The 25342-nt window shown below is 42.5% G+C and overlaps 1 protein-coding gene across 4 annotated transcripts in view; it reads left to right on the top strand.

The window, feature by feature from the left end:
• Positions 1–25342, top strand: part of LOC137344561 (partitioning defective 3 homolog) — a 735052-nt gene that overhangs the window by 646954 nt on the left and 62756 nt on the right. The gene's annotated exons all lie outside the window — the stretch shown is intronic.

Here is a 25342-nt window from a genome sequence, read left to right as displayed (position 1 = left end):
TTTCCATAACATCTTTATTTTTCAAGCTGTCAGGGAATTTTTCCAACACAGAGGGATGAGCTTGTTTCGCTTAATGCTCTTAAGCTAATTTAAGGGTTAAGTCATGGCAGGAGATCCCAGCGCCGTGTCATGTTCCTCTTGTGGGATGTGGGAATTCAGGGCTCCTTCCTGTATCCCTGATTCCTTCACCTGCGGGAAGTGTGTCCAGCTGCAGCTATTGTTTGACCGCTTGACGGCTCTGGAGCTGCGGATGGACTCACTTTGGAGCATCCGCGATGCTGAGAAAGTCGTGGATAGCACGTTCAGTGAGTTGGTCACACCGCAGATAAAAATTACTGAGGGAGATAGTGAATGGGTGACCAACAGACAGAGGAAGAGTAGGAAGGCAGTGCAGGGGTCCCCTGCGGTCATCTCCCTCCAAAACAGGTATACCGTTTTGGATACTGTTGGCGGAGATAGCTCACCAGGGGAAGGTGGCAGTGGCCAGGTTCATGGCACCGTGGCTGGCTCTGCTGCACAGGAGGGCAGGAAAAAGAGTGGCAGAGCAATAGTGATAGGGGACTCGATTGTAAGGGGAATAGACAGGCGTTTCTGCGGACGCAACCGAGACTCCAGGATGGTATGTTGCCTCCCTGGTGCAAGGGTCAAGGATGTCTCGGAGCGGCTGCAGGACATTCTGGAGGGGGAGGGTGAACAGCCAGTTGTCGTGGTGCATATAGGCACCAACGATATAGGTAAAAAACAGGATGAGGTCCTACAAGCTGAATTTAGGGAGTTAGGAGTTAAACTAAAGAGTAGGACCTCAAAGGTAGTAATCTCAGGATTGCTACCAGTGCCACGGGTTAGTCAGAGTAGGAATGACAGGATAGCTAAGATGAATACGTGGCTTGAGAGATGGTGCAAGCTGGAGGGATTCAAATTCCTGGGCCATTGGAACCGGTTCTGGGGGAGGTGGGACCAGTACAAATTGGACGGTCTGTATCTGGGCAGGACTGGAACCAATGTCCTAGGGGGAGTGTTTGCCAGTGCTGTTGGGGAGGGTTTAAACTAATGTGGCAGGGGGATGGGAACCGATGCAGGAAGTCAGTGGGAAATAAAGTGGTGACAGAAACAAAAGGCAGTAAGGGAGAGTGCACAGAACATGACCGGACAGATGGTCTGAGAAAGCAGGGCAAAGACCAAGGGAAGTCTAGATTAAACTGCATTTATTTCAATGCAAGAAGTCTGATGGGCAAGGCAGATGAACTCAGGGCATGGATGGGTACATGGGACTGGGATGTTATAGCTATTACTGAAACATGGCTAAGGGAGGGGCAGGACTGGCAGCTCAATGTTCCAGGGTACAGATGCTATAGGAAAGATAGAGCAGGAGGTAAGAGAGGAGGGGGAGTTGCGTTCTTGATTAGGGAGAACATCACGGCAGTCGTGAGAGGGGATATATCCGAGGGTTCGCCCACTGAGTCCATATGGGTAGAACTGAAAAATAAGAAGGGAGAGATCACTTTGATAGGATTGTACTACAGACCCCCAAATAGTCAACGGGAAATTGAGGAGCAAATATGTAAGGAGATTACAGACAGCTGCAAGAAAAATAGGGTGGTAATAGTAGGGGACTTTAACTTTCCCAACATTGACTGGGACAGCCATAGCATTAGGGGCTTGGATGGAGAGAAATTTGTTGAGTGTATTCAGGAGGAATTTCTCATTCAGTATGTGGATGGCCCGACTAGAGAGGGGGCAAAACTTGACCTCCTCTTGGGAAATAAGGAAGGGCAGGTGACAGAAGTGTTAGTGAGGGATCACTTTGGGACAAGTGATCATAATTCCATTAGTTTTAAGATAGCTATGGAGAAGGATAGGTCTGGCCCAAAAGTTAAAATTCTAAATTGGGGAAAGGCCAATTTTGATGGTATTAGACAGGAACTTTCAGAAGTTGATTGGGAGAGTCTGTTGGCAGGCAAAGGGACGTCTGGTAAGTGGGAGGCTTTCAAAAGTGTGTTAACCAGGGTTCAGGGTAAGCACATTCCTTATAAAGTGAAGGGCAAGGCTGGTAGAAGTAGGGAACCTTGGATGACTCGGGAGATTGAGGCACTAGTCAAAAATAAGAAGGAGGCATATGACATGCATAGGCAGCTGGGATCAAGTGGATCCCTTGAAGAGTATAGAGATTGCCGGAGTAGAGTTAAGAGAGAAATCAGGAGGGCAAAAAGGGGATATGAGATTGCTTTGGCAGATCAGGCAAAGGTGAATCCAAAGAGCTTCTACAAATACATAAAGGGCAAAAGGGTAACTAGGGAGAGAGTAGGGCCTCTTAAGGATCAACAAGGTCATCTATGTGCGGAACCACAAGAGATGGGTGAGATCCTGAATGAATATTTCACATCGGTATTTACGGTTGAGAAAGGCATGGATGTTAGGGAACTTGGGGAAATAAATAGTGATGTCTTGAGGAGTGTACATATTACAGAGAGGGAGGTGCTGGAAGTCTTAACGCGCATCAAGGTAGATACATCTCCGGGACCTGACGAAATGTATCCCAGGACGTTATGGGAGGTTCGGGAGGAAATTGCGGGTCCCCTAGCAGAGATATTTGAATCATCCACCGCTACAGGTGAGGTGCCTGAAGATTGGAGGGTAGCAAATGTTCTGCCTTTGTTTAAGAAGGGCGGCAGGGAAAAGCCTGGGAACTACAGACCAGTGAGCCTGACATCTGTAGTGGGTAAGTTGTTAGAGGGTATTCTGAGGGACAGGATCTACAGGCATTTGGAGAGGCAGGGACTAATTAGGAACAGTCAGCATGGTTTTATGAGAGGAAAATCATGTCTCACGAATTTGATTGAGTTTTTTGAAGGGGTAACCAAGAAGATAGATGAGGGCTGTGCAGTAGACGTGGTCTACATGGACTTCAGCAAAGCATTTGACAAGGTACCGCATGGTAGGTTGTTACATAAGGTTAAATCTCATGGGATCCAAGGTGAGGTAGCCAATTGGATACAAAATTGGCTTGACGACAGAAGACAGAGGGTGGTTGTCGAGGGTTGTTTTTCAAACTGGATGCCTGTGTCCAGCGGTGTGCCTCAGGGATCGGTGCTGGGTCCGCTGTTATTTGTTATTTATATTAATGATTTGGATGAGAATTTAGGAGGCATGGTTAGTAAGTTTGCAGATGACACCAAGATTGGTGGCATTGTGGACAGTGAAGAAGGTTATCTAGGATTGCAACGGGATCTTGATAAATTGGGCCAGTGGGCCGATGAATGGCAGATGGAGTTTAATTTAGATAAATGTGAGGTGATGCATTTTGGTAGATCGAATCGGGCCAGGACCTACTCCGTTAATGGTAGGGCGTTGGGGAGAGTTATCGAACAAAGAGATCTAGGAGTACAGATTCACAGCTCCTTGAAAGTGGAGTCACAGGTGGATAGGGTGGTGAAGAAGGCATTCAGCATGCTTGGTTTCATTGGTCAGAACATTGAATGCAGGAGTTGGGATGTCTTGTTGAAGTTGTACAGGGCATTGGTGAGGCCACACTTGGAGTACTGTGTACAGTTCTGGTCACCCTATTATAGAAAGGATATTATTAAACTAGAAAGAGTGCAGAAAAGATTTACTAGGATGCTACCGGGACTTGATGGTTTGACTTACAGGGAGAGGTTAGACAGACTGGGACTTTATTCCCTGGAGAGTAGGAGGTTAAGGGGTGATCTTATAGAAGTCTATAAAATAATGAGGGGCATCGATAAGGTCGATAGTCAAAATCTTTTCCCAAAGGTAGGGGAGTCTATAACGAGGGGGCACAGATTTAAGGTGAGAGGGGAGAGATACAAAAGGATCCAGAGGGGCAATTTTTTCACTCAAAGGGTGGTGAGTGTCTGGAACGAGCTGCCAGAGGCAGTAGTAGAGGCGGGTACAATTTTGTCTTTTAAAAAGCATTTGGACAGTTACATGGGGAAGATGGGTATCGAGGGATATGGGCCAAGTGCAGGCAATTGGGACTAGCTTAGTGGTATAAACTGGGCGACATGGACATGTTGGGCCGAAGGGCCTGTTTCCATGTTGTAACTTCTATGATTCTATGATTCTATAATGCTCTTTTCTTGTTCCTAAAAAGTCTTGAGTTCTTATAGTTAGAAAAGTTCAATTTTTCATAAGCCACCCATTGCTGAAATGTACTGCTTAGTTTAAAATGCTTGAACTATTTTTAGGGAGTTTCATTTATTTTGTTGGGTTTTATTGTGCAGTTTTGTCGCGTATGTCACGCTCCATCTGTCTGAAATCAGCAAAGTAATAAGTATAAAAAATTATTTTCTATTACCTGGGAAGTCTTAACGCGCATCAAGGTAGATAAATCTCCGGGACCTGATGAAATGTATCCCAGGACGTTATGGGAGGTTAGGGAGGAAATTGCGGGTCCCCTAGCAGAGATATTTGAATCATCGACAGCTACAGGTGAGGTGCCTGAAGATTGGAGGGTAGCAAATGTTCTGCCTTTGTTTAAGAAGGGCGGCAGGGAAAAGCCTGGGAACTACAGACCGGTGAGCCTGACATCTGTAGTGGGTAAGTTGTTAGAGGGTATTCTGAGAGACACGAACTACGGGCATTTGGAGAGGCAGGGACTGATTAGGAACAGTCAGCATGGTTTTGTGAGTGGAAAATCATGTCTCATGAATTTGATTGAGTTTTTTGAAGGGGTAACCAAGAAGATAGATGAGGGCTGTGCAGTAGACCTGGTCTACATGGACTTTAGCAAAGCCTTTGACAAGGTACCGCATGGTAGGTTGTTACATAAGGTTAAATCTCATGGGATCCAAGGTGAGGTAGCCAATTGGATACAAAATTGGCTTGACGACAGAAGACAGAGGGTGGTTGTCGAGGGTTGTTTTTCAAACTGGAGGCCTGTGACCAGCGGTGTGCCTCAGGGATCGGTGCTGGGTCCGCTGTTATTTGTTATTTATATTAATGATTTGGATGAGAATTTAGGAGGCATGGTTAGTAAGTTTGCAGATGACACCAAGATTGGTGGCATTGTGGACAGTGAAGAAGGTTATCTAGGATTGCAACGGGATCTTGATAAATTGGGCCAGTGGGCTGATGAATGGCAGATGGAGTTTAATTTAGATAAATGTGAGGTGATGCATTTTGGTAGATCGAATCGGGCCAGGACCTACTCCGTTAATGGTAGGGCGTTGGGGAGAGTTATCGAACAAAGAGATCGAGGAGTACAGGTTCATAGCTCCTTGAAAGTGAAGTCACAGGTGGATAGGGTAGTGAAGAAGGCATTCAGCATGCTTGGTTTCATTGGTCAGAACATTGAATACAGGAGTTGGGATGTCTTGTTGAAGTTGTACAAGACATTAGTAAGGCCACACTTGGAATACTGTGTACAGTTCTGGTCACCTTATTATAGAAAGGATATTATTAAACTAGAAAGAGTGCAGAAAAGATTTACTAGGATGCTTTTTTTTTTCTTTATTCGTTCACGGGATGTGGGCGTCGCTGGCAAGGCCGGCATTTATTGCCCATCCCTAATTGCCCTCGAGAAGGTGGTGGTGAGCCGCCTTCTTGAACCGCTGCAGTCCGTGTGGTGATGGTTCTCCCACAGTGCTGTTAGGAAGGGAGTTCCAGGATTTTGACCCAGCGACAATGAAGGAACGGCGATATATTTCCAAGTCGGGATGGTGTGTGACTTGGAGGGGAACGTGCAAGTGGTGTTGTTCCCATGCACCTGCTGCCCTTGTCCTTCTAGGTGGTAGAGGTCGCGGGTTTGGGAGGTGCTGTCGAAGAAGCCTTGGCGAGTTGCTGCAGTGCATCCTGTGGATGGTGCACACTGCAGCCACAGTGCGCCGGTGGTGAAGGGAGTGAATGTTTAGGGTGGTGGATGGGGTGCCAATCAAGCGGGCTGCTTTATCTTGCATGGTGTCGAGCTTCTTGAGTGTTGTTGGAGCTGCACTCATCCAGGCAAGTGGAGAGTATTCCATCACACTCCTGACTTGTGCCTTGTAGATGGTGGAAAGGCTTTGGGGAGTCAGGAGGTGAGTCACTTGCCGCAGAATACCCAGCCTCTGACCTGCTCTCGTAGCCACAGTATTTATATGGCTGGTCCAGTTAAGTTTCTGGTCAATGGTGACCCCCAGGATGTTGATGGTGGGGGATTCGGCGATGGTAATGCCGTTGAATGTCAAGGGGAGGTGGTTAGACTCTCTCTTGTTGGAGATGGTCATTGCCTGGCACTTGTCTGGCGCGAATGTTACTTGCCACTTATCAGCCCAAGCCTGGATGTTGTCCAGGTCTTGCTGCATGCGGGCTCGGACTGCTTCATTATCTGAGGGGTTGCGAATGGAACTGAACACTGTGCAGTCATCAGCGAACATCCCCATTTCTGACCTTATGATGGAGGGAAGGTCATTGATGAAGCAGCTGAAGATGGTTGGGCCTAGGACACTGCCCTGAGGAACTCCTGCAGCAATGCCCTGGGGCTGAGATGATTGGCCTCCAACAACCACTACCATCTTCCTTTGTGCGAGGTATGACTCCAGCCACTGGAGAGTTTTCCCCCTGATTCCCATTGACTTCAATTTTACTCGGGCTCCTTGGTGCCACACTCGGTCAAATGCTGCCGGGACTTGATGGTTTGACTTATAGGGAGAGGTTGGATAGACTGAGACTTTTTTCTCTGGAGAGTAGGAGGTTTCGGGGTGATCTTATAGAAGTCTATAAAATAATGAGGGGCATAGATAAGGTAGATCGTCAAAATCTTTTCCCAAAGGTAGGGGAGTCTATAACGAGGGAGCATAGATTTAAGGTGAGAGGGGAGAGATACAAAAGGGTCCAGAGGGGCAATTTTTTGACTCAAAGGGTGGTGAGTGTCTGGAATTTTGTCTTTTAAAAAGCATTTGGACAGTTCCATGGGTAAGATGGGTATAGAGGGATATGGGCCAAGTGCAGGCAATTGGGACTAGCTTAGTGGTATAAATTGGGCGACATGGACATGTTGGGCCGAAGGGCCTGTTTCCATGTTGTAAACTTCTATGATTCTAAGAATTTTAAATTCAAATCAGTCGCATCAACAGAATACATGTTGCGGGTTTGTGGAAAATAAATGTCTTATGTTAACTGACCCAGCAGTGCTCTCAAGTTTTGTGCTGAGCACGATTCAGTATTCCATGAATAACTGGTCTTTGACATTAATCCGTTTATCTCCTTGTGGAGGAGCGGGTTTAGAATTATGTGAGCCTTTGTAGATTTGTGCTGTACAGAAAAACATAGTTATTAATATCAGAAAAAGCCAAGGAAAAAGCCCACTGCAACCTGTCCCTCTATTATTCTAACCCTCCCATCCTGGTATCCAACTGTGGATTGAATGCCTCAGATGTTAGGTCTTACCTGGCAGATTGTTCCAGACATTTATCACCCTTTTGGTGAAGATGTTCCTTCTAAATTTATTTTCCACTGGTTTATACTCATGACCTCTGGTTCTATTATCCTGATCAGATCAGGAAGGTGACAAACGGATCAGGAAGGTGAACACGTGGCTGAAGGAGTGGTGTGGGAAGGAGGGGTTCCATTTCATGGGACACTGGCACCAGTATCTGGACAGGAGGGAGCCGAACCGTTGGGACGGGCTGTACCTGAACTGGACTGGAACCAGGGTCCAAGTGGAAAGGATAAATAGGGTGGTAATAAGGACTTTAAACTAATAAATGGGGGGAGGGCTGTCAGAAACAGTAGTGAAAATGTTAGTTTAAAGATTTTTTAAACAGGGATAAGAGCAGAGTTGAGGTCACAAACAGTGTTGTAGATACTCCAGGCGAAGGGAATACTAAAATGACTAAAGTAGTTACAGCAGGAGTGACAAATAAGATACATGTTAAGTTAAATGGTGAGAGAAAGACAGCATCAGGGCAGAAGGACACGTTAGGGTCTCTTGCCCAAATAAGGATTTTATATACTAACAGACGGAGCATAAGAAATAAGTTGAGTGAATTAGAGGCTCAAATACAGCTTAGAGGGTATGACGTGGTGGCCATTAATGACTCATGGCTGCAAGCTGGTCATGATTGGAAGTTAAATATTCCAGGTTATAAGGTCTTTAGAAAGGATAGTAAAACTGGAAGAGGAAGAGGGGTAACTTTATTGATTATAGATACTATTACAACATTAGTAAGAGAGGATATCGGTAAGGGAAAGCATTCAATGGAGACTCTGATTAGAATTGAGGAATAAGCGAGTTGCCCACAGGCCTCCTGGTAGCAGCAATGAAATGGCAGAATGCATTAATTCAGAGATTGGAGAGGCTTGTAGCAAAAGCAGAGTTGTTTTATTGGGTGACTTTAATTTTCATATAGATTGGGAAGAACAGAATAGCTTGTGTCAGAAAGTTAGTGGATTTCTTAAGTGCATTCAGGGTAGTTTTCTGGAGCAATATGTTCCAGAACCAACAAGAGAGCAGGCCATACCAGATTTAGTAATGAGTAATGAAAATTACTTGGTTCCCTTACTGTTAGATTATTAACTAACAGTGATCATAATGTGATTGAATTCAATGTTGAGTTTGAAAAGGACAAACTTCAGTTACTAAGATTCTAGATTTTGGTAATGCTAACTTTAACAGGATGAGACAGAGACTGACGACAGCAAACTGGTCAAAACTGTTAACGTGTAAAACTATAGTGGAAGGTGTTCAAAAAAGAATTTAGCTTAATACAGGACCAGTATGTACCCCTCAGGGGCAAGAGCACTACTTAGCAAATAAAACAGCCATGGTTGACAAAAGAGGTGAGAAATAACATAAAACTAAAGGAAAGAGCGTACAAAAGTGCAAAGAATAGTGTAGATCCAGGGGACTGGGAAAGATATAAAAAACAGTGAAGGAAGACAAAAAAAGGTTGGTAAGAGCTGCAAAAAGAGAATATGAAAAGAAACTTGCGAGGGATATCAAAATTAACACAAAAAATGTTTGCAATTATACTAGAAGAAAAAGGGTAGTCAATAGTAAAGTGGGCCCTTTAAAAACAGATGCAGGTAATATTGCAAATGAAAATAAGGAAATGGCAGACCTGTTGAATAATTACTTTGTGTCAATCTTCACAATAGAGGAAGGGGATAATTTCCCTGACATTCCAGGGAAACTAATAATGAATCAAGGACTGGAACTCAATAAAGGTAAACTCACTAAGAAAATAGTATCAGAAAAAGTAATGGCATCAAAGACTGACAAATCCCCAAAGCCCAATGGTTTCCAGCGCAGGGTTTTAAAAGAAGTAGATGAATTGCAGATGCTTTAGCCATAATTTTCCAAAGCGCTCTCGATTCAGGAATTGTCCCTTTAGATTGGAAAATCGCAAATGTAACTCCATTATTTAAGAAAAGTGAGAGAAAGAGAAACCAGGAAATTATAGACCTGTTAGTCTAACATCTGTTGTGGGGAAGTTGTTGGAATCCATAATTAAGGACAGGGTGACTGATCACTTGGAGAAATTTGAGCTGATTCGAGAGAGAGAATATAGATTTGTAAAGGGTAGGTCATGCCTAATGAACCTAATTGATTTTTTTGAGGAAGTAATTAAAGTAGTCGACAGGGGAATGTCTATGGATGTAGTTTATATGGACTTCCAGAAGGCATTCGATAAGGTTACACATAAGAGACTGTTAGCTAAAATTGAAGCTCATGAAATTGAAGGCAAATTATTGACCTGGTTAGGAGATTAGTTAGGCGGTAGAAGACAGAGAGTGGGGATAAATGGGTATGTACTCGAATTGGAAGGAAGTGACTAGTGGTGTCCCACAGGATCTGTGCTGGAGCCTCAACTATTAACTATTCACTACATTTGTTAATGACTTAGATAACACAGTGGAGAGCCATATATCCAAGTTTGCCAATGACACAAAGATTGGTGGCATAATAAGTAGTGTAGGCGGGAGCATAAAATTACAAAGAGATATTGATAGATTAAGTGAGTGGGCAAAACTGTGGCAGATAGATTTCAACGTAGATAAGTGTGAGGTCATCCATTTTGGACAAAAAAGGATAGATCTGAATATTTTTTAAATGGTGAAAAGCTAGGAACAGTGGAGGTCCGAAGAAATTTAGGGGCCCTTGTACACAGATCACTAAAATGTAGTAGTCAGATACAATCAAAAAGGCTGATGGAATGTTTGCCTTCATAACTAAAGGGCTAGAATATAAAGGGGAGGAAGTTTTGCTACAGCTATATAAAGCCCTGGTTAGACCACCTCTGGAGTACCGTGTACAGTTCTGGGCACTGCACCTTAGAAAGGATATATTGGCCTTGGAAGGAGTGCAGTGCAGATTAACCAGAATGTTATCTGGGCTCCAAATCATGAGGAGAGATTACATAAACTAGCCTTGTGTTCCCTGGAATATAGAAGATTAAGGGGTGATTTGATTGAGGTTTTAGATTTTGAATGGAATTGATAGGGTAGATAGAGAGAAACCTTTTCCATTATTGGGGGAGTCTAGGACAAGGGGACATAACCTTAAAATCAGAACCAGGCTATTCAGGAGAGAAGTTAGGAAACACTTCTTCACGCAAAGGTAGAAGCGCCGGACCCCTCTCCTACAAAAAGCAGTAGATGCTATCTCGATTAATAAAATCTGAGATTGATAGATTTTTGCTAGCCAAGGGTATTTAGGAATATGGAGCCAAGGCAGGTGGATGGAGTTAGGAAACAGATCAGCCATGATCTCATTGAATGGTGGAACAGGCTCGAGGGGCTGAATTGCCGACTCCTGCTCCTATGTTCCTGTCCTGGCTTATTTTAACAGTTATATCGGTATTTACCTTACCTAATCCATTTAATAGTTAATATAAAATAAGAACAGAAAATGCTGGAAATACTTAGCAGGTCAGGCAGCATCTGTGGTGAAAGAAACAGAGTTAATGTTTCAGGTTGATGACCCTGGAAAAAGTTGAAGATTAAACTTTATATGCTTCAACAAGCTCCCCCTCTAATCATCTTTCTCCAGGCTGTCGAGATTTAGCTTTTTAAATCTTTCTTCATAAGTCACTTGGATTCATTCTTGTCGCTCTTCTCTACACTTTCTCCAGAGCTTCCACATCCTCTTGTAGCATGCATAAATTGAGAATCAAAGATCCAAGGAATGTATTCTTTGGTGAAAGAAATGCATCAAATACTGAAGAGAATGTTGAGTTCTTTAGATTTTTTTAAAGTTATTCCATAGAATTTACACTTCAATCACTGGATGAAGTATAATGTACAAATTAGAATTTCAATGTAGAAATTGCATCTGTACAAATGAAAGCAGACACAAATGTACCCATACCATAGGACTGCTAGTAAAGCAGCATTTGTGCTATTTTAATTGCAGTGGGAAAATGATTTTGGACTATTCATTTGCATATGTAAATACGGTCCAATTAGCAAACTTCTCCCTTTTTAGCATAACTAACGTACTCTGCGAGTTCCATAAAGATGGAACATGGCTTTTGAGTATTTCTTAATTAACATTTGAAGTTGCAAATTATGCCTAGTTAGCATACATGGATAACTTGTCCTTTCAAAACATTGCAAATCAAACTTCTAAGTTTCAGGAAGAAGGGAGTCATGGCTTTTGAATTATTGATGAAAATGTGATGATATTTAGCTGCTGACAACCCTCCTTCACCTTCTGCTCTATTTTGCTGTATTACAGGCAAAGTAAAAGGAGATGTTAATCAGAATTTTAAAAAAAACAAAGGTCAGGATATCAGTTAAAATAGATGACTGAAGGCTACCCTTTTTCTAATAAAAATATTAATTTTAGTTTAAGTGTTTTAACTGCAAAAAGAAATAGTAAACGGTATTAGGTATTCAATTCAACATGTATAACATCACCATTGCAAATCATGGAATGATAAAAGAAATGCTTTGCAGTATCCTGGATGGTTTCACATCCCAGCATTACCCTCAATTCTGGAAGAAAGATTCAAATTCTGTCCTCAACAAACATTTTGGGAGGCCTCCTCTCTTTCCTGTTTCCTGCCCCCATTCCATAGACCTGTATTGCAAGGGTTCCTGCTGATGCATTTCCAGGTAATCTTTAAACAATGAAATGAGCACATTTAAGTGCAACGGAAGAGACTACAGTATAGGAGGTTCTTCAATATTTGCCTTGCTTCAAAGACAGCTTAGGTCAGTAAACAAGTACATAGCAGTGTCGGCAGTCAAAGGTTCAATTGGTATGGAGGTGCAAATGCAGTTCAGAAAGTTCCATAGTTCAGATCAATAGAGGTTATATAGTCTAGAGTCCACTTTATTTACTTAAAACTGAATATTAATAATTTAAAACCAAATCCAGTAAGTCAGTGGAGTAGTGGTTAAGCTATTCACCTCAGGCCTTTTATGGTTGTGAATTGCAGTCCCAATGGTGATTTGCATCCCAACACACCTCCAAACAAGTAGAATGCTTTGTTTTGCAGCCTATTTGTGATATTCATCTGTGTGAAGATGCAAGTACTGCAGCCCTTGCTCTCCGTGGAAATGCTCTTCTTCAAGCTCTATTTTAAGCCATGAGTGTTCCGATACCAAATAGTCTTGTTTTGGATTGCAAGTGTTTTCAATCTGGTGTCGTTCATGTCTGTAAAATATTTCTCTTAATCATCCCTTCTTCCCCCCGCCCCCCCCACCATTGCAAAATATTACTGTTAAGATTATAGTGGAGCCCTACATTGCAGGTCGAAGCCCACTTAACTATCACCAACATTCCCCCTACTATATAGCTTGATGTTCTTGAAGACCCCACAGGACCCTAAAGTGCTGAAATTAAGAAAGACTTGCATTTAAATAGTGCTCATCAAATCTCAGAAATATCTCAGTTCCGCTCGCAGTGCATTACCATAAAATGCACTGAACATTGTTTTGTCGACATTGTTCTGCAGCAGTTATTTTGTGCTCAGCAATATCTGACAAACTGCATTGAGATGAATGATTAGTTCATCTGCTTTTGGTGGCAATCAAGGAAGGCCAGAGCTCCCTTCTCTTCAAATAGTGCCATTGGATCTTTAATGTCCAGATAAATGGGCAGACGTTTCTTCTGAAGAGTGGCATCTCTCAACAACGCAGCACAATTTGCAATGGTTATGTTACTGAATTGCTTTAAAGTATGATTTAGCTGAAATCATGAGCTTGAAATTTGGCATTTGATGATCAGATGCCACGCATTACACAATGTTATTTTAATATGTCTTGGGATAAAACGGCATATGTTGGAAGAACTACAAGGGAACGAAAGGTCATTTTGGGACATATTTATTTTATCAATTTTTAAAACTCTGTGTTGAGTTGTTTGCATTCAAGGTTCATTATAAGTTGATTATATGTCAGTTGACAACATAAGAACATAAGAAATAGGAGCAGGAGTGGGCCATACGGCCCCTCGAGCCTGCTCCACCATTCAATAAGATCATGGTTGATCTTCGACCACAACTCCACTTTCCCGCCCAATCCCCATATCATTTGATTCCCCTAGACTCCAAAAATCTATTGATCTCAGCCTTGAATATATTCAATGATTCAACATCCACAACCCTCTGGGGTAGAGAATTCCAAAGAGTCACGACTCTCTGAGTGAAGAAATTCCTCCTCATCTCAGTCCTAAATGTCCAACCCCTTATCCTGAGACTATGTCCCCTAGTTCTAGACTCTCCAGCCAAGGGAAACATCCTCTCAGCATCTACTCTGTCAAGCCCTCTTAGATCCTTATATGTTTCAATGAGATCACCTCTCATTCTTCTAAACTCCAGAGAGTATAGGCCCATCTACTCAATCTTTCATCGTAGGACAACCCTCTCATCCCAGGAATTAATCTAGTGAACCTTCACTGCACCGCCTCCAAGGCAAGTATATCCTCCCTTAGGTAAGGAGACCAAAACTGTACATAGTACTTCAGGCGTGGTCTCACCAAAGCCCTTTACAATTGCAGCAAGACTTCCTTACTCTTGTCCTCCAACCCCCTTGTAATAAAGGCCAACATAGCATTTGCCTTCCTAATTGCTTGCTAATTGCATGCTAACTTTCTGTGTTTCGTGTACAAGAACATCCAAATCTCTCCAAACACCAACATTTAATAGTTTCTCACCATTTAAAAAATTTTCTATTTTTCCTACCAAAGTGAATAATCTCACATTTCCCCACATTGTACTCCATCCTTCTTGCCCACTCACTTAACCTGTCTATATCCCTTTGCAAACTCTTTGTGTCCTCCCCACAGCTTACTTTCCCACCTAGCTCTGTATCATCAGCAAACTTGGATACATTACACTCAGTCCCTTCATCTAAGTCATTAATATAGATTGTAAAGAGCTGAGGCCCAAGCACCGATCCTTGCAGCACTCCACTAGTTACAGCCTGCCAATCTGAGAATGACCCATTTATTCCTACTCTCTGTTTTCTGTCAGTTAACCAATCCTCTATCCATGCAAATATATTACCCCCATCCCCATGAACCCAAATCTTGTGCAACAACTTCTTGTGTGGCACCTTATTGAATGCTTTTTGAAAATCCAAATATACTACATCCACTGGTTCCCCCTTATCTACCCTGCTAGTTACACCTTCAGAAAAACTCTAATAGATTTGTCAAACACGATTTCCCTTTCATAAAACTGTGTTGACTCTGCCTAATCATATTAAGAACATAAGAAATAGGAGCAGGAGTAGGCCAATCGGCCCCTCGAGCCTGCTCCGCCATTCAATAAGATCATGGCTGATCTGATCCTAACCTCAAATCTAAAGAACATGATGTTCTAAGTGCCCTGTTACTACATCCTTAATAATTGATTCTAGCATTTTCCCTACTACTGATGTCAGGCAAAGTACGACTTTTTTTTAAACTGGGTCTTACTGGTGGTCGATCCGAATGAATCCAACAATCTTACATAGCGATTGCCCTCTAATGTGCAAACCCGTGAGTCGGCAACGCAAGCATCCCTCCAAGATCAATGTGAAGGAAGTTTATATTAACTGGGGCCAGCAAAAGATGATGTGCAAAGTGGGCTGCAGCAAAGAAAGGCTGCTTCCGGTTTGTTGCAACCTTAAGCATCTGCAGCTTTGGAAATGATGTAAAATGCTTCTGGGTTATTGGCTCTACCATTGTATATTTCTTTTTCCAATTACCATCTCTCAAAGGTTACTTTTGCCTCCTGAAGGTGTTACTTTTTGCTTCTGGTAAAGCAGCTGGAAAGCCTGATTGATAGCTGTTACAATTAAGTGAATTGGACCTGTATGCTGCTTCCGTGAGAAGTGAAGCAGAATTGATGTATTATAATCTACATAGATGCTTGTGGCCACTGACATTTTACATCAAATTTTTTGTATTTAGTAAACACTTTTAATGTTGGGAGGGGTTACGCAGATTGAAAACTGCTCCTCATTCTTAATCCCATGCATGGAAATTGATTTTTGTAAAATTTGTATCATCTGCAGTGAAGATTACAGTCAACCAGGATAGTTGTTAGATTCAATGATCAATTCAGCTTGATTGAGGACTAAATAATTCCACTTGACAAGGGGAAATAAACAATACAGTGCCTTACTGTCACACAGTTGAGTAACATTACAGTGAGTGAAATCTGATGTGTCTTCTATTGTCAACTTATCTGGGCGAGGTTAAAGGATTAGAAATCTTTTCCTTCCCAAACTGTTGACATTTGCTTTGTTTACAAGTTCTGGATCCCCTCTCTGGAATTCATTACTTCTACTGCTCATCAGCTGGTTCAACTGAAAACTGTCCAAACTTTGCCTGAAGATCAGGAGTTTAGCTGATGGGCGAATCTGAGGCTCAACTACTTGTTCTTGGCATTCTGTCACTTCTGCTGCTTCCTTCCTCATACCTGTACTTTTTGGCTAAATTATTTCTGTTGATCAGCATCTTCATACTTTGACTAGGAAATACACAGTAACTATCCTCTCCCAAGTTTACCATGTGATTCATATGCTAACGTAGTGTGTAAGATTATACATATATAATTATACATAGATGTCCTGCAAATGAAGCTTGATCCTGGAGGTAATACTTTTTTGATAGGTTTCTGGCTGGGATATTGAGGTTCAACAAATAAGCACACGGTTGCTGAATAAAACATTGATCTTGTAAATGAGGTAATTTCTCTTCCATATTATTCATACCCAACTCCACACACAGCATTGGTGATAATGGTTGGCAAGAGTAACGGCAATAAAAGGGAAAAACAAAAATATCTGCTTTTGTTTTTCCAGCATGGGCTCGATGGGCTGAATGGCCTGCTTCTGTGCCGTGACCATTCTATGATTCTATGCTTGAAGGAGATAAAGTTATTTGTTTAAATACACATGGTATGTGAGTCTGCTATCAAAATGGTGACAGCAGTGTCCATCCTGTCTGTATTTGACACACATTCTGACCTAGCTTCATAAGAAACATGAGAAATAGGAGCAGGAGTAGGCCATATGGCCCCTTGAGCCTGTTCCGCCATTCAATCAGATCATGGCTGACTTTCAACCTCAACTCCACTTTCCTGCCCGATCCCCATATCCCTTGATTCCCCTAGAGTCCAAAAATCTATCAATCTCAGCCCTGAATATATTCAATGACTCAGCATCCACAGCCCTCTGGGGTAGAGAATTCCAAAGATTCACAACCCTCTGAGTGAAGAAATTCCTCCTCATCTCAGTCTTAAATGGCCGACCCTTTATCCTGCGACTATGCCCTCTAGTTCAGTTGCAATTCACTGGCTGAAGTAGCTAAAGAGGTTTCAATATTAATTGGACTTAATATTACTGGAACTGAGTAGAAAAGGGCTATACTTCATGACTGTGTGGAGTAGCTACATGAAATGTTTGACTCTAATACAAGCGAAAGTAATGATTAAAATGGTGCAAAAAGCAGCACTCACCTTTCATCTCATGCCTAAAGCAAGCAATTTGTATGAAACAACCCACTTTCATGAGCTCAACAAAATTTGGAAGAGACAGTCTTGTACATGACCAAAGCAGTTAGTGAATGGTAGTTCCAGAATATAGATCACAAGCTCCAATTCTGATTATGGGCAGGTAGTGCTTCAAGGAAGTTGCCAATTTGCATTGAAGAGGCTACATTTATCTAAATGAAGTGTTGAATTGTCAGAAAACTGAGCAAAAAATGTCAAGCACAGAATATGCGGAAACACTCAGCAGATCAGGTAGCATCTGTGGAGAGAGTGGACAAGATGTTTTGGGTGCAGACCTTTCATTCTGTTCTGATGAAAGATCCATACCTAAAATGTGTTTTCTGTTCTCTCCATAGATGCTGACTGACCTGTTGAGTGTTACCAGAATTTTCTGTTTTTGTTTCACATTTCCAGCATTTGCAGAATTTTGTTTTTTGTCATTGTCAAGAAGTTAAATATTAAGTAATGAAAACCAAAATAAAATGGCAGAAAATCTTAAGGAAAGCACTGTTTAAGAACAAAAAGGACAAATTTCATCAATTCAAAAACCAAGCACAAGACATTGACTACAGTAATTCAGAAGAGGAAAAATGTTTGTTTCATGCAAATGAGAAAACTGGAAAAAAAAGGTGAATTCAATTATGAGTAAAGGTACAAAAGCTGCTACAGATTGAAGATGTACCAGTGAAAGTGGTGGTTGATTCTGATGCCCAAGAAATAAAATCGATGAGCGCTGCTTTAGAGAAATTATGTAAGGACTTGCACAACACCAGGTTATAGTCCAACAGTTTTATTTTAAATCACAAGCTTTCGGAGCTTACCTCCTTCGTCAGGTGAGTGAAGGGTTCTAAAAACGCATAGCATATATAGTCAGAGGCACTGTTCTGACTATATATGCTATGCGTTTTTAGAACCCTTCACTCACCTGACGAAGGAGGTAAGCTCCGAAAGCTTGTGATTTAAAATAAAACTGTTGGACTATAACCTGGTGTTGTGCAAGTCCTTACATTTGTCCACCCCAGTCCATCACCGGCATCTCCACATCATTAGAGAAATTAAACTGGATGCTGCCTCAAAGCTGAGAGTAGAGAAAAGCTCAGTGAAATTGTTTAGATATAGTTCTAACACAGCATGACTTTATACAATTAAAGCAGAAAAGGGACTCCCAACTGGTAAAGTGTACGTTGTGAAAGGAAATGTTGACTCTCTTCTAAGTTTATAGATAGCACTAGAATCTCAGTTCTGAAAATAAATGTTGGAACACGTGAAGCAGCATTACTGCTAAGTGTGCAAAGAATTTCCAAATATCTTCATTGGTAAACTGAAGAATATGCAAGTGAACCCATATAGCGTATCTCACAAGAAGATATGAAACCCTCATTCCCACTCAAAGAACATTTTGAAGAGGCTGAAACAATTGATTGAAAATGATATAATTGAAGATGGAGATGGTTCTCCCCCGTGGCTGTCATCAATAGTGGCTGCATTAAAAACCCAGATAATTTTCAGATACATTTGGACATGCATACAGCAAACAAATGAGAATGTTGTCATTCTAAGGCAGCTGTTCTCTATCAGTAACTTCTCCGCGAAACAGCAATGAAATGAATGACCATCTAATCTGCTATTTTGGTGTTGCTGATTGAGGGAGGAATGTTGGCCAGAAGATCAGGAGAACTCATGTTCTTCTTGAAAAAGTGCCATACAAGAAAAGAGCAGCTGTCATTGAAGAAGTGGTCAAAGACTCTCAAGGAACGAATCTCATTACAAGAAAGTTAAACTTAACGTGATTGATGCAAGCGATTCCGAAGTTGGTGGAAATGAGGAGGGGCTGGATGAGTTGGAAGAGACAGACCCAGCAGAATGGAGAGACTCATTTTTCACACACTCAAATCCACTGAGGAACAGTGGGCTTTATGCAACCCTGAAGAATTATGTGGTGCACTAAATGATTTAAGAAATGAGACCATCCAATATACTGGTGTAAAATAAAAACAGAAATTGCTGGAGAATCTCAGCAAGTCAGACAGCATCTATGGAGAAAGCAGCAGAGTTAACGTTTCAGGTCGAAGACCTTTTGTCAGAACTGGAAAATGTTAAGAGTTAAAGTTTTTGAGCAAGTACAGAGCCAGGGAAAGCGGGGGAGGGAGGGAGGGGAGGCAAGAACAAAAGAGAAGGTCTGTGATAGGGTAGAGGGCACGAGTGATTAAATAACAAAAGGGATGATGGTGCAAGGCAAGGAAGGTGGTAACGGGACAGGTTAAGAAACAAAAGATTGATCAGAAGTAGCTGTAAATGGCAGCAGCAGAACCATTACCAGCAGTGGCTGACCAAAAAAATGGGAGCAGTGTTTATGATCTGAAGTTATCAAAATCAACGTTGAGTCCGGAAGGTTGTAAAGTTCCTAAACGAAAGATGAGGTGCTGTTCCTCGAGCTTTCTTTGAACTTCATTGGAACAGTGTAAGAGGCCGAGGACAGAGATGTTAGAGCGAGAGCGGGAAGGGGAATTAAAATGGCAAGCGACCGGCAGGTCAGGGTCACGCTTGCAGACAGAATGGAGGTGTTCAGCAAAGCGATCACCCAGTCTGCGTTTGGTCTCCCCAATGTAGAGGAGACCGCATTGTGTGCAGCAGATACAGTATACTAAATTGAAAGATGTACAAGTAAACTGCTGATTCACCTGGAAGGAGTGTTTGGGGCCCTGGGCGGTGGGAAGGGAGGAGGTGAAGGGGCAGGTGTTGCATCTCCTGCGCTTGCATGGGAAGTGCTGTGGGGAGGAGAGTGGGTGTCATAGAGAGAGCGGTCCCTTCGGAATGCTGAATAGGGAGGGGAGGGGAAGATGTGTTTCATGGTGGGATCATGCTGGAGGTGGCAGAAATGGCGGAGGATGGTGGGGTGGAAGGTGAGGATAATGGGGATGCTATCATTGTTCTGGGAGGGAGGGGAAGGGGTGAGGGCAGAAGTGCGGGAAATAGGACGGACACGGTCGAGGGTCCTGTCATTAAACAGTGCAGGGGAATCCTCGGATGAGGATGAAAGACGAAATTTCGGAAATACTGGTGTGGAAGGTGGTATCATCAGAACAGATGTGATGGAGATGAAGAAACTGGAAGAAGGGAATAGAGTCCTTACAAGGAGCGTGGTGGGAGGAAGTGTAATCAAGGTAGCTGTGGGAGTCGGTGGGCTTATAATAGATATTGGTTGACAACCTATCCCCAGAAATGGAGATCGAGAAGTCAAGGAAGGGAAGGGAAGAGGTGATGAACCATGTGAAGATGAGGGAAGGGTGGAAATTGGAAGCAAAGTCGTTGAAATTTTCCAGTTCGGGGCAAGAGCAGGCAACGACACTGATACGGTCATCAATGTATCGGAAAAAGAGGTGAGGGAGGGGACCTGAGTAGGACTGGAACAAGGAATGTTCCACATATCCTACAAAAAGGCAGGCATAGCTGGGACCCATACAGATTCCCATCGCGACACCTTATATTTGGAGGAAGTGAGTGGAGTCGAAGGAGAAGTTGTTCAATGTAAGAACAAGTTCAGCCAGGCAGGGGAGGGTGGTGGTGGATGGGGACTGGTTGGGCTTCCATTCAAGAAAGAAGCAGAGAGTCCGCAGGCTGGCCTGGTGGGGGATGGAGGTGTAGAGGGACTGGACGCCCATGGTGAAAAAGAGACGGTTAGAGCCGGGGAACTGGAAATTGTTGAAGTGGTGGAGGGCGTCAGAAGAATTGCGGATGTAGGTCGGAAGAGAATGGACAAGGAGAGAAAAAATAGTGTCCAGATAGGAGGAAATAGGTTCTGTGGGGCAAGAACAGGCTAAAACGATAGGTCTCCCTGGACAGCCCTGTTTGTGGATCTTGGGAAGAAGCGGCCTGTGCGGGGTTGGGGGACTATGAGGTTGGAGGCCATGGAGGGAAGATCTCCAGAGGAGATGACGTCAGTGACAGTCTGGGAAACTATGGCTTGATGTTCGGTGGGATCGTGGTCAGGGGGAGGTGGGAGGAGGTTTCGGAGAGTTGGCGTTCAGCCTCTGCAAGGTAGAAGTCTGCTCGCCACACAACAACAGCGCCGCCCTTGTCAGCAGGTTTAATGACAATATCAGGGTTGGACCTGAGAGAACGGAGTGCTGTGAGTTCAGAGGGAGGGAGGTAGGTTAGAGTGAGTGAGGGGAGTAGAGAAATTGAGTCGGCCGATGTCACGCCAGCAGTTCGCAATGAAAAGATCAAGAGAGGGTAAGAGGCCGGGGTGGGGGAGGGGGGTCCAGGTGGAACGAGAATTCGGGAGAAAGGGTCCGCTGTGTGGGGGGGAAGACTCCTGGCCAAAGATGTGGATGCGGAGGCGGAGGCGAAGGCGACAGAATAAGAGGTCAGCATCGCATCGAGCTCGAAATTCATTGAGGTGGGAGCGTAAGGGGCTGAAGCTAAGGCCTTTGCTGAGCACTGATCATTGAGGGTCAGGGAGAGGAAGGTCAGAGGGGATAGTAAAAACACGACAAAGGGTGAGATTGGAGGGAGGGATGGGGTCAGAGGAAAGTGAAAGGGAAGAAGGATCAAAAGGGGTGAATATACTGGTGTATAGTTTCCAAGTCAGTATGTTTGGCAGTTTAGTTATTATAAACAAATTATTTTTTGAAGGAAAGGAAATTGTAATGTTTGTGAGTATGTTATGTAATAACAAATATTTGGACAGCCCCTCCCTCCCCTGCAGCACCAACCCCCGAGAAAGAAAGAAACAGTAAGTGGTGGCAACTTCGAAATTTCCCTCCATCATATGCAATCCTGACTTACACGTATATTAGTGTTCCTTCATCATCACTGGGTCAGTATCCTGGAATTCCCTACCTAACACCATTGTGGGAGCACCATCACCAAAAGATCTGTATCAGTCAAGGAAAAGACCCTACTCAGGACAACTAGGGATGGGCAACAATTGCAGCCTTGCCAGTATCACCCACATTCTGAGGACAAATAAAAATATATATATATCTAGCAGAGGGATCCAAGTCTGGAGCTAAAGCTGTTACTTATTTGATAAGCATCCCAGCTGGATCAACAAATAAGAATTGTTGAATAAAGGCACAGGAACATTAAGCTGATAAAAGGAATGAATTCTTGTTCAGGTTATTGGAATCTAGTTCCACGTACAACAGATGGGATCATAAAAGGATGATCATTTTTCGTGAGGTCTGAAAGGATTCACTGTAAGGCTAGCTCTACCTCTCTGTGTCTTTTGCGATTGATCAAAAAAATGTAACTATTAACCTGGAAAGACTAATTAACTTCAATGTAGGGAATAGAAAATAACATTTTTGTTGATTTTGGCAGTCTCCAGTCACTTCTAATCTGGTTAAAATAAAGAGTAAAGTTGGATTGTATGTTGGAGGAGCAGTGATTGTTGGCACATCTTAATAGTGGCAGCAATGTGGATGTGTCAATGATGGTGAGTTCACGAAGAACAGAGCCAGATAAAAAAGGAGAGGACAGAAACAGACAGAAAACAGAAGGAAATTAAAAGGCTGGCAGAAAAATAATTCATTAATTATATGAAAGAAACTTTTTAATTATAGGGACAAAGACAGTGGGACAAACATGGAGAGGCTGTAGTCCAAATTTAGGTGCACATGTTTATTTATGGGCTTGGTAAACAGAGCTATTATACATACTTGGATACTGCAATACTCATTTGCTAGATATCAACATTTTTAATAATGCAGTGTGCAACGTTTCTAAAATCTGGAAACAGTGATTTTAAATTAGATGAAGTAAGGCGAGGGTGTGGGGTGGGGGAGGTGGGGTGGGCAGCACTACCTAGCTTGTAATTAAAATGTGCCAACATTGTCCAGTCCCAGAGGGACGGACTCAGAGATTGCACAGGGTGACTTTTGTCCGGTACTTTTCTTTAGGGTGTGATAGCCCATATGTCAGTGATGGAAGGATCCTTTTCATGTTACTTTAGCAACATCGATTTGGTGTAACAATCACTGTGAAAGTAAACTGCTAATGAATAGCAACGCTGCAACAGTAATATAGTGCTGTTACTCCCAAATTATACACCATCCTTTTTAATTAGGCCAGCAGTGGCCTACATTGCACTGCATGTCAGAAATTAGCATCTTAAATTGATGCCAGCTTGAGGGGTCTGCTAATAAAAATTCATTGACAAGGAAGATGCTGAATCCCATTATATTTTGTGAATCAAATTTAGAACAAAATATAAAAGCAGAACAAAGGAAGGGTTAAATTTCGGGTAGAGACTCCTCACGCAGTTCTGACGCAGGATCATTACCCAAAAGGTTAACCTACTTTTGCTCCATTGAAATGCTGATATCCCTCTGTATTTCTACCGTTTTTGGCTTTTCAGATTTTCAGCATTTGCAATTTTTTTTCTGTTTATCTTGTGTCTTTTCACAACCAATTTCATGTTTAAATATAGATGCTGATCTCTTGTAGCTTGTGTGCATTCCTTTGCAAAATGCACCATGCAGGTACCTTGTGACCCCAGAGGTCATACCAAAAGAAAAATCGGGTATAGTCTTGCACTGAGGACCATCTGGAACTACTAAAGATCAGCTGGTCTATAAAGGGTCAAGCTGCAGGAAACCCCATCAGTGTCCTTAGAAAGTTCCCTAGGAGATCATAATATTATTATTCTAAAGTCTGTGTTTTCGTCCCCAGTGCCAAATATTATTTGAAATATAGCCACCCAACTCGGCAGTTTACAAAATCTAATACCCTCAGTTCAGGTTCAGATTCTTCCCCTTCAGACTCAGGAGATCTGTCCATTAATATTATTGTTTAAATGAAGTACTTCAGTTTGAAAAAGGTAAAGACAACTCATTGTTGAGCATTACAAAAAAACAGCAGTGCAGTGCAGACACCAATCTACAACTACCTTAAAGGTCTCAAAGCCCCATATTAATCTGCCAAGCCCTCTGCCACATGATGATGTTTCCTCAAACAGAAGTACTTTTTGGTTTCCTCGTATGTACTTTTCATGACATTTATCCCACAACAAACAGTTGTCACTTTATAAGCTCCTTGCATGCTTCCACAAGGAGAGTGGGCTTGTCAACGATATTCACTACTCCGTGCCTGCCCCAATTCTAGCCTGCGATTGGCTAATAAGAGGTGTAGTTAGACTGCAGCAAGACATAGAGGTCCATGTTTCCCTTTGGGATGAAGCCTCTTACCTTGCTGAGCCATGCCACCTATGTAAACTGACAAAAATATAAACACATCATTGGCAGATGGGTTCAAGTGACCCTGGCACTTGAATCTCCGAACCATCTGGTGATGTTATGGGCGCTATTCTAGCTGTGCCATAGTGTTGGGTCTCCAGAATGTGTTTGAAGTTCATTTTCTTGAAGACCGCAAAGCAGTGCGATTATTACTCAGGGGAAGGTCTGGAGATTTCTTTATTTTTAAAGCAACAGCACATTTATCGGCCAATATGATGTTTGGATGGACAACCAAAGTTTATTACATGCCCGACTTTGACAGGCATTTTGGATTCCTTTTACATATAGAATAACCTAATTAGCCATCTCAATAAAATTATTTGATTGGCCTTTCAAATAATTTTAAATCTAAAATAGTGGATAAATGAGGAAAATGGAACTGAAAGGAAAATATTTTAAATTTTTTTTTAGATTACTTGCAGTGGTCCTGATAAGAATATAAATTATTTTTTATAATTGAACAGCCAGAAGTTATAAAAGTAATAATAGTTTGACAGGCAGATTCAAGGTAATCCTTTTCTGACCAAAGGTGCTTGAAGCATTGATAAGATATCCTTTAGAAATCAGTGGCATGTTGCATTTACATGCCCTTTCAGGTTTGACATTGATACTAGTGCTATTATTTTTAAATACTAGAAGATCTTCCATGGTGCTGCTCATGGAGTAGCTTGTGGATTGGAGTAGGTTTGTGGTGTTCTGCTGCTAACAAGGCCTGTCCCTGTGGGGAAGTGATCTAAATAGGCAACTCCAGGCAACTGCAGCGGCTAGTAAATTCTTGAGGTCAATCGGAAGGTTATTGTTACTGCTTGAAAATTCTGGCTCCAGGTCAGTATAAAATATCTTGAAAGATTGTTTTGCATCTGTAACTTAGTGCAACCTCTGCAATGTGATGGACATGTGCTCGATGCAAGAATACTCACGCTGTGTGTTGATTCGAACATTTGCTACTCTTGGTTGTTTAAAAGAAGAGGAGAAAAAACCTCAGTTGTATCCCCATCTTCCACTTTTCTATCCGACAGGAGGGCAGTTTGGTCTGTCTCAGCTCCTGACTTCTGTGTGGCTGGCATCTGTCCCAGTCCATATTGGTTAATGGTGGGTGTACCATGCAGGGTGGGAAAAACCCTCCAGCGCTCCACACAATGTGGGCAATTTTTATTTTCTTCCATGTGATGAAGCTGT

This window comes from Heptranchias perlo, chromosome 2 (assembly GCF_035084215.1).
Source record: "Heptranchias perlo isolate sHepPer1 chromosome 2, sHepPer1.hap1, whole genome shotgun sequence".
Classification (NCBI taxonomy): Eukaryota; Metazoa; Chordata; class Chondrichthyes; order Hexanchiformes; family Hexanchidae; genus Heptranchias; species Heptranchias perlo.
This window is presented reverse-complemented; position numbering and strand designations above follow the sequence as displayed.